At 41.0% G+C, this 13,575-nt stretch overlaps 1 protein-coding gene across 14 annotated transcripts in view; it reads left to right on the top strand.

Moving 5' to 3' along the window:
• FOXP1 (forkhead box P1) overlaps window positions 1-13,575 on the top strand; it is an 823,426-nt gene that overhangs the window by 195,272 nt on the left and 614,579 nt on the right. Inside the window, exon 1 of one of the 14 annotated variants that reach the window (XM_053290517.1) lies at window positions 8,455-8,472. The exons of the other annotated variants lie outside the window; for them this stretch is intronic. The gene's annotated coding sequence lies outside the window, so the exon portion shown is untranslated. Of the gene's footprint in view, window positions 1-8,454; window positions 8,473-13,575 lie in introns of those variants that run through there. 14 annotated transcript variants of the gene reach the window in all.

Raw genomic sequence — 13,575 nt, 5'->3', positions numbered from 1 at the left:
ATATTTTTATACCACCCAAAACTTACGTCTCTGGGCGGTTTACAACAAAATAAAAACATTAGTTAAAAACAAAAACAAGAAATTTAAAATATGACAATTTAAAAGTTTTAAACAATATTCTGAAATAACATTAAAAACAACCAAAACAGTATCAGTTAAAAACCTGGGTGAACAGGTGTGTCTTTAAAGACTTTTTTAAAATTGTCAACGATGGGGAGGCTCTTATTTCACTAGGGAGCATATTCCAAAGCCTCGGTGCAGCAATGGAGAAGGCCCGTCCCTGAGTAGCCACCAGACGAGCTGGTGGCAAAAGCAGACGGACCTCTCCTGATGATGTCAATGGGCGGTGGGGTTAATAACGAAAAAGACATTTTCTTAAATACCCAGGGCCCAAGCTGTTTAGAGCTTTATAGGTTATGACCAACACCTTGTATTTTGCCCTGAAACATATCGGCAGCCAGTGTAATTCTTTCAATATAAGAGTAATATGGTCTCTCCCAGATGACCCAGAGACCAGCCTGGCTGCCGCATTCTGGGCCAACTGTAGTTTCCGGACTATGTACAAGGGCAGCCCCACATAGAGCGCATTACAGTAATCCAGTCTGGAGGTTACCAACAGATGTACCACTGTTTTGAGGTTGTCTATCTCAAAAAAACAGGCGCATCTGGCGTATCAGCCGAAGCTGATAGAAGGCACCTCTGGCTGCCGCCTCAGCCTGGGAGACCAGGGAGATACTTGGACCCAGAAGCACCCCCAGACTGTGTACCTGTTCCTTCCGGGGAAGTGTGACCCCATCCAGAACAGGGAGATCAAAATTGTCTCCCAAGTATCGACCCCGCACAATGAGTACCTCTGTCTTATCTGGATTCAGTCTCAGTTTGTTATTTCTCATCCAGCCCATTACCACCTCCAGGCAGGCATTTAAGGAGGTTATTTCCTCTCCCGATAATGCTGACATGGAGAAATAGATTTGGGTGTCATCAGCATGCTGATAGCAGCCTGCACCAAATCTCCTGATGATCTCTCCCAGCAGTTTCATGTAGATGTTAAACAACATCGGAGACAATACGGAGCCCCGAGGGACACCATACAAAAGTTCAGCTTTTGAAGAACAACAGTCTCCAAGGGACATCATCTGGAACTTGCCCGAGAGGTAGGAGCGGAACCACTGCAGAGCAGTGCCTCCCACCCCCAACCCCCTCAGATGCTCCAGAAGGATACTATGGTCAATAGTATCGAAAGCCACCAAGAGGTCCAAAAGGACCAACAGTCACACTTCCTCTGTCAATTCCCAGGTGGAGATCATCCATCAAGCCGACCAAGGCAGTCTCCACCCCATAACCAGCCCAGAAGCCAGTTTGAAAAGGGTCAAGATAATCAGTTTCCTCCAAGACTGTCTGGAGCTGGGAGGCTACCACCCTCTCAATTACCTTTCCCAGCCACGGAAGGTTGGAGACAGGCCTGTAGTTACTCAGCTCTGAGGGATCCAAGGTAGGCTTCTTCAGAAGTGGTCTAATGATTGCCTCCATAAGACTACGAGGCATCCTATCATCCCTCAGAGACCCCTTTATAATCTCTACCAGGCCTTCTACAATAACCGCCCTGCCAGATAGTATAAGCCATGTCGGACAAGGGTCAAGAGGACAGGTGGTGGTCCGCACCGCTCCAGTCAGCTTGTCCACATCCTCAGGAGTCACAAACGGGAACTGATCCAACCTAACCACACAGGAGTCGCTGGACACCTCCACATCAGACACTGAAGTAATCTTGGAGACGGAGTCTAAGTTGCCCCGAATACAAAAGATTTTGTCCACAAAGAATTCATTAAACACATCACAGCGGGTAACTGATGGTTCCAGATTCTGATTCAAGGGAGGAGGGGCACATACTAGCCCTCTCACAACCCTGAACAACTCCACTGGACGTGAACTTGCGCATGCAATACGGGCAGAAAAGAATCGCTTCTTTGCTGCATGTATTGTCTGAGCGTAGATCCTTAAATAAGCTCTATGTTGCAATCTGTCGGATTCAAGCCGAGTCTTTCTCCACATGCACTCCAGTCGTCTACCTTGCCTCTTCAGCCCCCGTAGTTCTTCTGTATAGCAAGGGGCCAGTTTTGAAGCGGGTCGGAGAGGACGCTTAGGAGCGATCATGTCTACCGCCCCGGTGAGTTTACTGTTCCAATTCTCCACAAGGGCATCAACAGCATCGCCGGCAGAGCCAACACTAAATCCCTCCAAGGCTTCTTGAAATCCTATGGGATCCAATAGACTTCTCGGGCGGACCATCCTAATAGGTCCCTCACCCCTGCAAAGTGGGGTGTGACTGTGAGTCCAACCTTAACCAGATGGTCGGTGGTCCGCCCATGACAATGGGGAAATCACAGGAGTCCCCACCCACGGGACACCACCCTGATCAGAGTGAAAGACCAAATCAAGTGCGTGACCTGCAATGTGTGTTGGTCCTGAGACCACTTGAGATAGGCCCATAGTTGTCATGGCCGCTATGAACTCCTGAGCTGCTCCGGACAAATTGGTCCCGAAATGAACATTGAAGTCCCCCAGCACCACAAGCCTGGGGAACCCCAACACCAAACCTGAGACCAAGTCCGTCAGCTCAGTTAGGGACTCTGTTGAGCAGCGGGGTGATCGGTACACCAACAGAAGCCCCAGTCTATCCCTGGTCCCCAAACGCAAATACAAACATTCAGTATGGTCTGACACTCGCTAACAGGGATCCTGGTAAGGGAGATATTATTCTTATAGACCACAGACACTCCACCTCCCTGGCCCCTCACCTTTTCCTCAACAGAGTACCCTGAAGGGAGAAGCTGGGACCACACCGGGCCCCCAGCCTTCCCCAACCAGGTCTCTGTAATACATACCAGGTCGGCACCTTCATCCAGAATCAAATCATGGATGGTTTCTGATTTGTTCTGGACCGACCTGGCATTACAGAGGAGCAAAGCAAGGTGATGTCTCAACTGGCATAATCACTAGCTATTGTTTCCTCTGAATCCAGAGATTGAAGCCAATATCTAATTCTAGTTTCAGTCTCAAATTTTAGAGCAAAATACATATAGTTAGTGATAACTATTATTATACTGGTTCAGTCACCACAGTAAATCATGGTTACTGGTAACCCAAAGAGAGAGGGGGAATTTGTGTGGGCCAGATGAATGGGGAAAGCAAGAATTGGATAATCCTATTGGGTGCTCCTGGTCATCAAACCATTGTTTGATAATTGGGTAGTGTGATGTCTGAACCACATTTATGAAACACATATATTTTTGTAGATGTTTACTTAATTCCAGAATTAAATTCTGTAGGTTTTGCTTTTCACTTGGTATGTAATGAATGTGTCTAAAATAGCTATTATTTTAATTTAACTTAATAGCTGTTAAATTAAGGAACCCATTACCTGAAGCTGTCTAATAATCCACCACAAATCACCACAAAATGTCTCTTTCCCCCATAACAAATTGTTCATTGAATTCAGCCATATTCTGAGAAAGTGAACATAGCTAGTTGCCTTATATTGGATCAGACCATTGGTCCCCCTTGCTCAGTATTGTCTCCAATGACTGCATCGGCTCTCCAGGGTTTCAAACGGGTCTTTTCCTGCCCTACCTGCAGATGCCAGGGATTGAACCTGAGATTTTCTGCATGCAAAATATGTACTCTTACCATTAAGCTGTGACCCTTCCCCAAATTAAACACATATCAATATCTTTCTCTTGCTAAGTATAATCTCCTCAAACCGAAAAGCTGTGAACACTTTACAATATCTGAAACAATGTCCGAGTAAATTTGATAAAAGTAAGTTCAGAAGCGTTTCTGTCCTATCTCCAGTCCTACTCAGAGTTGGTTTAACCTTTATTTTTGGGTGGGTATTGCAAATGCAAGGGTGTCTTGAGCCCATACATACTTGTTAAGAATGTAAACTCCAAATCACTGACATATGGATCTTCCTTTAGGACACATGTCTGAAAGCAGATGAGATACATGTGTCAGCAATTCATATTTCATGTCTGAATAAGCATGTGGAGATATAAGTAATGCATCTGAGATACTTAATAATTTCTAAAACCTACCTTAATCAAAGCAATTAAAATCCAAATAATTGGTTGTTCTATAGTATTAGAACAATTATTATTCCCAGTAAACAATGCCCTTGTTCATTGAGCAACCAAGCATCTTTTAAAGTGACGACTCTCTTATATACTGGGAGTGCAACTGTCCCTATCTAGTCCCAGCACAGAATCTCTCCTGTAGCTGTTGCTAGTATCTACTTGTATTTCTTTTTAGATTGTGAGCCCTTTGAGGACCAGGAACCATCTTACTTTTCAAAATCTTTAAAACATTTTGAGAACTGGTTTTTTTTTGGTTGAAAAAGACCAAATAATCTGTTTCTCTTTCCATACTTATTGCCAAATAGAGAGGGGAACTGAGGTGTGGGCCCCACCCGAGGCACCCTTCCAATAGTTCCCTCAAATCTCAAGCCAGCCCTGTATCCTGTTTGGATCTAAGCTGAGTCTCTATTGAGCCAGGGATGCTGGAGCACCATGGTCCTTGGACAGCTGCTTGTGCAGGGAGTTAGCACATTCGCTAGAGCCAAGTAGGAGCTAGTAGATAATAACAGTGAAATTTTGCTCCAGCAGTGTCTCAGAGTGGACTTCCAGCTTATAGGTTTGCTGCTCAAGCAGTGAAATGCAAAAAGTCACAATTCCATACATATGGCAGTTGAGTAGCCTGAGCCTTTGCCTGTCTACTTGGATGTAAATCGCACTGAATTCAGTTAAACTTGTTTCTAGGGAAGCAGAATAGGATTACAGCCTTCAGCAATCCTAAATGGGACTTAATCCAGGGTAAACATGTTAAAGGCTGTATTCTTAGTCTCTAATTATTTAAAATTCAAAAAGTACCCACACTCCTCTTCATCAAAAGTGTGAATAGTACTTTCTTGACCTCTAAGGATGTCAGTTGTGTCATTACTACAGTTTTCCACAGTCTTCCTTCTCGTCTACTGGAAACGTAGAGCTATCTATCCAGTCCACTACATAGCTTGGCTACTGATTCTAAAACATTTTGTAAAATGCCCTGATTATGTAAACTTATGTTTTCATATAAGAAGTTGTTCTATGTACTTTCTTAGCAGCCACCATGAACCCTCTTTGCTGATTCATATCTGACTTTTACACATCTCAAAATTTGCAATAAAGTTAGATTTTACTCTTATGTGAATGGAGTTTTTACAAAAAGGAGTAAGTGTTGGGACTGGGAACATGTCATTCCATCAACATGGGGATCAGTGAGTACCTAGAGGTATCAGGGATATTCAGGATTCAGACTGAAGGTGTTATTTGAAGTTAACCGTTTTTTAATTTTCACAAGCAATTCTTGAGTTGCAATTTATATAGTTTCTGTGATGGATACATCTAAACATTGTAATCAGATTACAGCATGAGTGAAATTGGTAGAGTTCATTTCTTCTCTTCTTTGTCTCCATCTCTCTCTTTTGCACAATAAACTCCTAAGAAATTCAGCTGCCTAGCTAATAAAATTCACATTTCTTTTATAGACTTGGCTTATTTTAATGAACATTTTACATTTACCGTGCTACATTAGCAAAGTGTCTCCTGATTTTATGTAAGAAAGGTTTACATAGTGGTTTTGAGAGGATTTATCTTTTATTTTTTAATGTCAGTTCTTAAAATGTAGTTTTTCAGTCAACAACTCTCAGCCAAAGATGGTACTGATGTTGCTACATTTAAAAGAGGCCTGCTACGTTTGCAAGGAGTTGTAACATAATTGTAAAAGAGGTTAGTTTTTATAAGGAGGAAGAATAAGGGATCTATACTAGCTCATCAGTCTGAGCTCTTTTACAGTAATAAAATAAGATGCTTGCTTTATTAAATTGCATTGGAGATAGAGTAAAATACACAGTGCTGTACTGTTGACTTGTGGCCCTTGAATGCATTGGTGACTTATATAAGTTCTATAAGGCCTCTTGGTGGTTTTTTTTTTTTTTTTTTTGCTGTTGTGACTTTAAAAGCTTACCTAAGACTTCTATAGCCTGTGTTATGTCAGAGTTGCTCAAATGCATCTCTGACTCTTTACATTACTCTAATTAGCAACCACAGGGTACCCTGATCCAGATCAGGAGCATGTCACCCAAGGCAGGTAACCATTTCCTCTTGTGCTCTTTTCCTAGTGAAGATTGCCCCTTTGAAGCTGCTATTCACAGTGCACTGCATTCGGTTTCCACGGGTGGAGTGCATCCGGTTTCCCTTCTACAGCTGATAGCAGGCAAACATGCATTTCCCTACTTGCATCTTGAAGAGGTGCAGTCAGAGAAAAGCTTTAACACTCGATTTGCTGATTATATAAGCTGATTCTTTGCAACCTAATATGGCATTGTTCAGTTGACCAGAAAAGTGCATGGGATACATAATTCTGAAGTTGAATGACAGAACAAGATTAGCACTGTTTGTCATTGCTGTTGTTGTTTTTAGCACTATCGTGCGGGAAGGATTGCATAGATATTTTAATAAGTTATAGATTCCTCAGTACTAAGTATTCAAGATCACACCCTCTTCTGGGCATTGCTGGAAGGAGGATACTTTTCATTTAGAAGTTATTTTGTTGTCTCCTTACATCTCAGAAGTCTGCCAGACTTCTTTCCCATTTAGCATTCAAAGACACACAATTATGCATAAAGCTGTAGCATCAGTAAGAGCACTTATATTTGCAGAGCATCAAGTGATCCAGCATCTTGCTTTAAAAACTCTTATTTCTTTGCTGTTCCCTCCTCACACAGAATTTGGACACCATCAGAGCCTCTATCCAAGCCATTTGTCACTGCTAGTAAATGCTGCATGCATAGAGATTGGCACATGGATTAAGATCTCTTTCCACAAGATACTGGGCCCCATTAAATTGTGTTGTTGTGTATTTTATTGCTTGTAAGCTGCTCTGAGTCCTATGGGAGTAGGGCGACATATAAATCTAACTAACTAACTAAATACTAGGGATCAGTGCATATCGCATGCTTGATATCTTATTTAACTTTAGTACACATCTTTGCCACATTCATACACAAACCAAGTCGTAACACACAAGATACTTCTTTCACAAAAGAACAGCCATATTTCCCATGGGTTTTGCATTCCAGCATGACTATTTTCATATATATTCATCCATGGGTTGTTGTTTTTTTCTAGGGATGGGGGCATTGTATCGTCCTAATGTTAAGTAGAACAATAGTAGCAGCAATTACAGTACAAGGAAATGACTCAAAAAGTGAGAATGGAAAAGGGGGGAGTGTTCTTTGTACAATCTTTTTCATACGATTGTTATAGTTCAGTTTCTTGGAAGTATGCATAGGGGATCTTGGGCCTTTACTCCCCTCACTTCCAAAGTCTGTGGATAGTAGTCCTTTAAGATCTCCTCCTCCTTCTCCAATCAGTATTTCAATTTTAAATTCAACTTAGCCTTAGTAGTAGCCATTTCCTTTTCTCTTCAGCATGTCGGAGCAAATCTTTCCTTGCTGCTCAAACTGTAATTTTGAATAAAAGGATATGTAATAACTTCAAAAAATATGTGAGAATATCTTCTGTTAATACTGGATAAACCCCCTTTAACTTCAGAAAGCTTAAAGTCAAATTTGGCAGAGCTTACAAGGATGGTGAACATGGAAACTTGAATGTATGAACCACCAATGTATCCGGGCCGGGCGGGGGGTGGGGTGGGGGAGAGACGGACTTTTCTCTTGATTTGGATTATACATCCACTGGGCTGCTCTGTGTTATTCTACAAATGACTGGCCAGTATGAGACAAATGACGTTTCTTCAGTGCTACTAGAGTGAGCTTCATGATGTGATTTTGGTATCTTATATTCTCAGACTCTTTCTGCCCATCCCCTGCCAATGTGGTGTGTGTGTCTGTGTATTGGTATGAATTGTGGTCACCTGTTCTAAAGAATAATTCTAGGAAATAATTTCATTTTAAGTTTGTACCACACATAAATAAGAAGAAAACCTGTCATTGGTTTCTCTTATTTAGCTTTTAAAAAAACAAACCAAGACAGTAATGTAAATAACATTATGTCTGTGTGAATAATCATGCAACCAATTGTCTTTACTTTCTAAAAAAAATGCATATCAACTGAATGTTTTAATAAAAGGGAGCAATTATTATTATTTGTTTCATACTGTAACCTGATTTTAAATTAGTTTTAATAAAATAATTGGTATTACATTAGAAATCAGAATAAAACCCATCCACGATTGAAGTTTCATGATCTATAGTGAGATTGCATAAGGGCACAGAATGAGGCATCTGATTAATTATGGTCCCCCCCCCCCCCAACCCGGCATTCTGTTTGTGACAATTACACGACTCTTTATTAACTCTCTCTGGAAGAAAGCAGTGTTACAGGATGAGAAGAGATTTCCTTCATCTCTTATCCCGTAGGTAATTTTTGTGCTTTTCCCAGTATGTAAGTGCCTCTTAACTGCTTGCTGTCCATCTGTATACCATTCATAGTACTGTAAACTAGTATATGTAGCATGACCTTGTAACTTGCTTTGTTTGTGCATCTGCCAGGACAATATGTTGCCTTTCCTTAAAATGCAAATATGCTGCATACGGCAGAGAGCTCCTTAGTCAATAAATAAATTGAGGTTAGGGGAAAAAACCCCTGTACCTAATACCCATTTAATTTAAATTCATTTTATAAACATAAAGACGCCTTTTAAGAGAAGCTTTAATTCAGACTAGCACCTTGATTTGTGGTTGCCATGGAGAATCAAATCTGTCATTTGACAAGAAAAGTCACCCATTTATGACAGCACTTTATCTTGTCTCTCCAGGGGAAGAAAATGTCAAAAGTGAGAGCAGGAAAAAAAAATAAAGCCTTGAAACACCAGAATTTCTTGATTTCATTTTTATTATTCAGCTATCATATCCTTTCTGATAATAGCAACTTGGTGAAAATAAATAATGTTCCTACGGTAAAATCAAATATTTCCTATTGGAATGGACAGGGCTCTTTGTGACTGTCAGCGCTGTGAAGTCTGGCAAGAAATAGTGTTATTAGATAAACCCACAGTGCCCAAATCCCATTTTCTTTTCATTACAGTGTCAAAATAATTATACCTGTGTAATTTGGGTAAGAAATTGTAGAATAAGTAAAACGGTCCGTCGGAACAGATTGCTTTAAAGCTGTGTTATTATGGGGTGGGGTTTTCGGCACGCTGTTAGAAAAGAAAACGTTGTTATAAAAAGTATTCAGAATTTCATTTGAATGAAGATATGTGGTTAGCCTTTCATATTATTCGCAGAAACATGAGAAGGCAAATGCTATATTTCAGTTAAGATTATATATATAGCTGTGTCGTGTTTTACAGAAGAGAGTTAAAAGGTGAAGGGTTTTTGGTTTTTTTCTGTTTCTTTTAACAGTTCAGAGATTCTGACCTGAGATTCATCAAAGGAATTCCAGGGGTATTGCGTGAAATCTAGTGTGATCAAGGACTCTTGAAAAGTGATTGTATTTCGTGGGGCTTAAGAGTAATAAGAATCAAGAAATTCTCGGAATGTGACCAGAAGTTATAACTGTTTATGCGTGTGTGTTTATATTTAGTGCATTTCCGCACCAGATCTGCCCGAGGCAAAGAAGTGATATTTCTTTTCACAGTTAATCTTGAAATTCTCTTTAAGTGTCCAAACTAAAATAATCCATTCTATGCTATGCTGTTTTTCTTGAGAGGGCTCCCCCCCACTTTGCCTGTTACTGCATTGTATCATTGGTTGTGGTTCCAATGTAATCTTATATCAATGATATAGAATTATAATAAAGTCTTACTGAAGGTTTAGTGTAAATAGTGTAAATATAGAGCTTTTAGTGGGAGAGGATCTTTCTGGAACTGTTTTGCATAGAAGAGATTATATTCCTACCCCTGCCCCCCCCCCCAAGAAAAGCCTGGAGAGAAGAAAAAATGTTGAGTTCTTGCTTTAAAAAAATTGGTTTACAAAGCTGCATTCATAGCTAATGCACAAGCAATAAATAGTTGTCTTCCTTCTACCTATCTTAAGTTAGCACATGACATTTATTTGGAGCTGGGGGGAAAGTTACTACCTTGAGAACAGCCGCTGCAAATACATTTCAAGAAACACCTGTTTATATATTCTGTTTCTAACCATTCTGGGATGTTTTCCTTCAAGGGTTATTTAACCCTTGAAGGGTTAATATTAAATACACATTAATATTGTATTGTATTAATATTAAATACAAAAGTGCTATATATAATATATTACATGATAGTTTGCAAATGATTATATTTAATTTCACCTCCTCTCGCTCCACCCCCCATGCTTTTTCTTCCCCTGTACAATTCCTAATGGCAAATAGTAACAACTGTCTTCAGATAGTGTGTGTCTCTGTGTGTGAGTGTATTCACACAACTTTATTTGTTATTTGATGTTTGCAAGTGTTATGTGATAGTCTAGTTCTCTGAAACGTCATTGGATATCATCTGTTCATAGGCCCTGTCAGTGCAGATTGATTGATTGATTGATTAAGTGCAGTCAAGTCAGTGTCAACTCTTAGCGGCCATGTGCAGAAGGAAGCTGGTATTTAGTGAGCTTATTTCTTTTTTCAAGAATGATAGATGATTTGTGAACTTTTTATTTCAAACATTTTTACACCAAAGTGCAGCCAGAGGCAAGTTATCTACTCACTGGAGAGTCACTTAAGGGCTCAGAGGAGTGCAGCTCAATGGAAGGGCTTTTTCTGTGGTTCCGCACAGCCAATATTAGCTAGTCTACAAGTCCAGCTGTCACTGCTTTTGCCCTCCAGGGAAGAGCCTGGAACTTTGTAAACCTCCTAGGGATAATTTTTTGAAAGGCATTTTAGAAAGCTAAGCATACAGGTGGCCCTTGTTACCTGCAGTCCCGATAACCATGGTTTTGCATATTTGCAATGGAGATCCAACTTCGTTATACAGTGGTCCCTCGACTTACAAACTACTCGACATAAGTATTTTTCGAGTTACAAACGGCAGTTTTAGATCCGGTTTTAGATGCGTTTTTTTCGACTTACAAATTTTTAGATGGGGTTTCCTCGACTTACAAATTTTTAGATGGGGTTTCCTCGACTTACGAATTTTACATGCGGTTTCCTTGACTTGCCTGCCTGTTTACTGCCTGTTTATTCTTGAAAAGAAATGTTCCTGTGCAGTTTGCAAGCCTTACTGGGGGTCTGGGTCTTTTTTCTAGGCTCCGGAACTCATTAATCCGTTCCAAATGCATTCCTATGGGAAACCGCTTTTCGACTTACGAATTTTTCGACTTACAAATGTGCATTCGGAACGGATTAATTTCGTAAGTAGAGGGACCACTGTACATGATATTAAAAAGTGTGGCTCTTTCTTTAGGCTCTTTCCATAAAAAACAAAACAAAACAAAAAACACCCGTAGCTTTGTTGTTGGTTTTTTTGCAGAAAACCAGCTAAATTGGCGGGTTTGGGGGGCATTGCTGGAAAGCTGAAGACCCGAAGAGCACAGTACACATTTTATTTCTCTTATGTATTATATTTTAGCCATTTTTGGGCCACCTGGAACCTAACCCCCTGCGCCTTCCTATTGCCCTCAAGGTCTTGTTATCTGTGGTTCCATTATTTGTGGTTGTAGCCGAGAATGGCTACATACAACTCCCCATGGATAACGAGGGCTGCTTGTAAATAAACCTGGACTAGGTCATCAACTGCCAGGAACCAGAAGTGTCTGCAATTTAACAGAGGGTTTGCACCTGTGAGATGGCGTCTTTACTGTCAGCCAGCCCCTGAGCGTATCTCCTTCTGCCCTCATCCTCTGGAGGAAAGAGCATGTAACCTGGACAAAGTCATCAGTTGCAGGAAAAGGACTGGCCCGTCAGTGAAGCCTGTTGAGGTGGCCACCTCTGATGGCAGATTGGTAGAGGCAGTGCAGAGCACCCTATACCCTATTGCACCACCCACTTCACTGGGCTGTCCCACTATTACCTACCCCAGTGGTAGCAGCAGGGTCAATGCCTACCATGTTGGTAGGGTTGCCATATAGAAAAGAGGACAGGTCTTCTGTTCCTTTTATAGATGCATAGAAGAGGGAATTTCAGTGGGTGCAGCTTGTCATGTAGGCGAAAGAAAAGCTGTACATGCTGAAATTACTTCTGTGTATCTATTAAAGGTACAACAGACCTATACTCTTTTTCATATGGCAGCCTTAATGTTGAGAGCAGAGAGAAAAGGAAATTGTTACATCAGCAGTCAGATACACTTCTTCTTAGATGGAATAAGACCTGCTACTGTCGTTTTCAGAAAACCTGGCTGGTTCTAAAGGTACTGTGACACTGGCAAAGTTGCATCTTGGTTAAATTAGTTATGCTAAATTGATTTGAAAAGGCAAGTAAAAAGGTAAGAGTGGAAGACAACTGCTCATTGGCACATATCTCTCCAGGAGGTTTTACAGACATAGCTTTCTCCCAAAATCCAATCCTGACTGGAGTGTGCCAGTCCACATATTAGTTGGATTTAATCCGACCTCCCTGCAGGCTATCAGGGATCAGGACAGACAGGACTTTGATTCTCACCGAATGAAGGTTGTGAATTCTGGCTTAGCCCGAGTTATGTCGGAGGTTAAAAAATCCTCTATTTTCAACAGCTTCTGAAAAAAACTCCAGGGCTTCTGCGTTCTCTGAAGGTGTTGATGGAGGTGCTGATGGCTGTACTAAGGAAGTGCTGATGGCTATGCAAATGGTCTATCTAATCCCTCCAATTAAAATGCCTCGAATCTGCTGCAAAGCAGATTCGCTCTTCAGATACCCCGAGGCATAGAGCCATGTGTGAAAAACCTCCAGCCGAGTTGAGAGGGAAGGGTGAGACAGATATATGCATGGTGTGCTCTTCTGCCTTCCATATTTCTTGGCCCTTTCCTCCTTCTGTTCAGGAGGAAATCTACAGCAAGTCCTCTGTTCCTACCGTCTTGTTGAGAAAACTAGCGGGGAGTGAGAAAAACGAAAGTTTCGTCCTGTAAGACGAAAGTTTGGGGCGGTATACAAATTTGATAGATAAATAAATAAATTAAATAAAAACAGCAGAGCTTGTGAGCAAGTAATTCCCTTTGATGCTCAGCTCTTTCCCTAAAGCTGTCCAGGAAAAAGAAATAAAATGAATTGGCAGTTGAAGGGTAAGATGGCACCTCTTAGGGTCTGCATTTGGCTTGTGGACCTCCAGTTGTTATACCATATGAGGTTCACCCTTCCAGGGGATGCTTTACTGCATTGTATTTCTCTGTGTTTAAGAAGCGCTTCTGTTTTCCTACTTTGAAACATTTGAATAGTGTGTAAGAGTCTAGCACTCCCTTCTGATATAGTTTAGAAAAAAGCTGTTGTTCATCATGTGCTGATACCCAAATGGATGAAAGGCTTTGAATTTTATAACTTGATAAATGTGCCTTGGCTATCATCCCCATGTATACTTACTGTAACTAGTGTGGAAGCACTTCTGCATGGGTTCTTTGGATGGTTGCCAACCTTT

The sequence above is a fragment of the Hemicordylus capensis genome, chromosome 2 (assembly GCF_027244095.1).
Source record: "Hemicordylus capensis ecotype Gifberg chromosome 2, rHemCap1.1.pri, whole genome shotgun sequence".
Lineage (NCBI taxonomy): Eukaryota > Metazoa > Chordata > Lepidosauria > Squamata > Cordylidae > Hemicordylus > Hemicordylus capensis.
The sequence above is the reverse complement of the archived record's forward strand: the minus strand, read 5'-3'. Positions and strand labels throughout refer to the sequence as shown.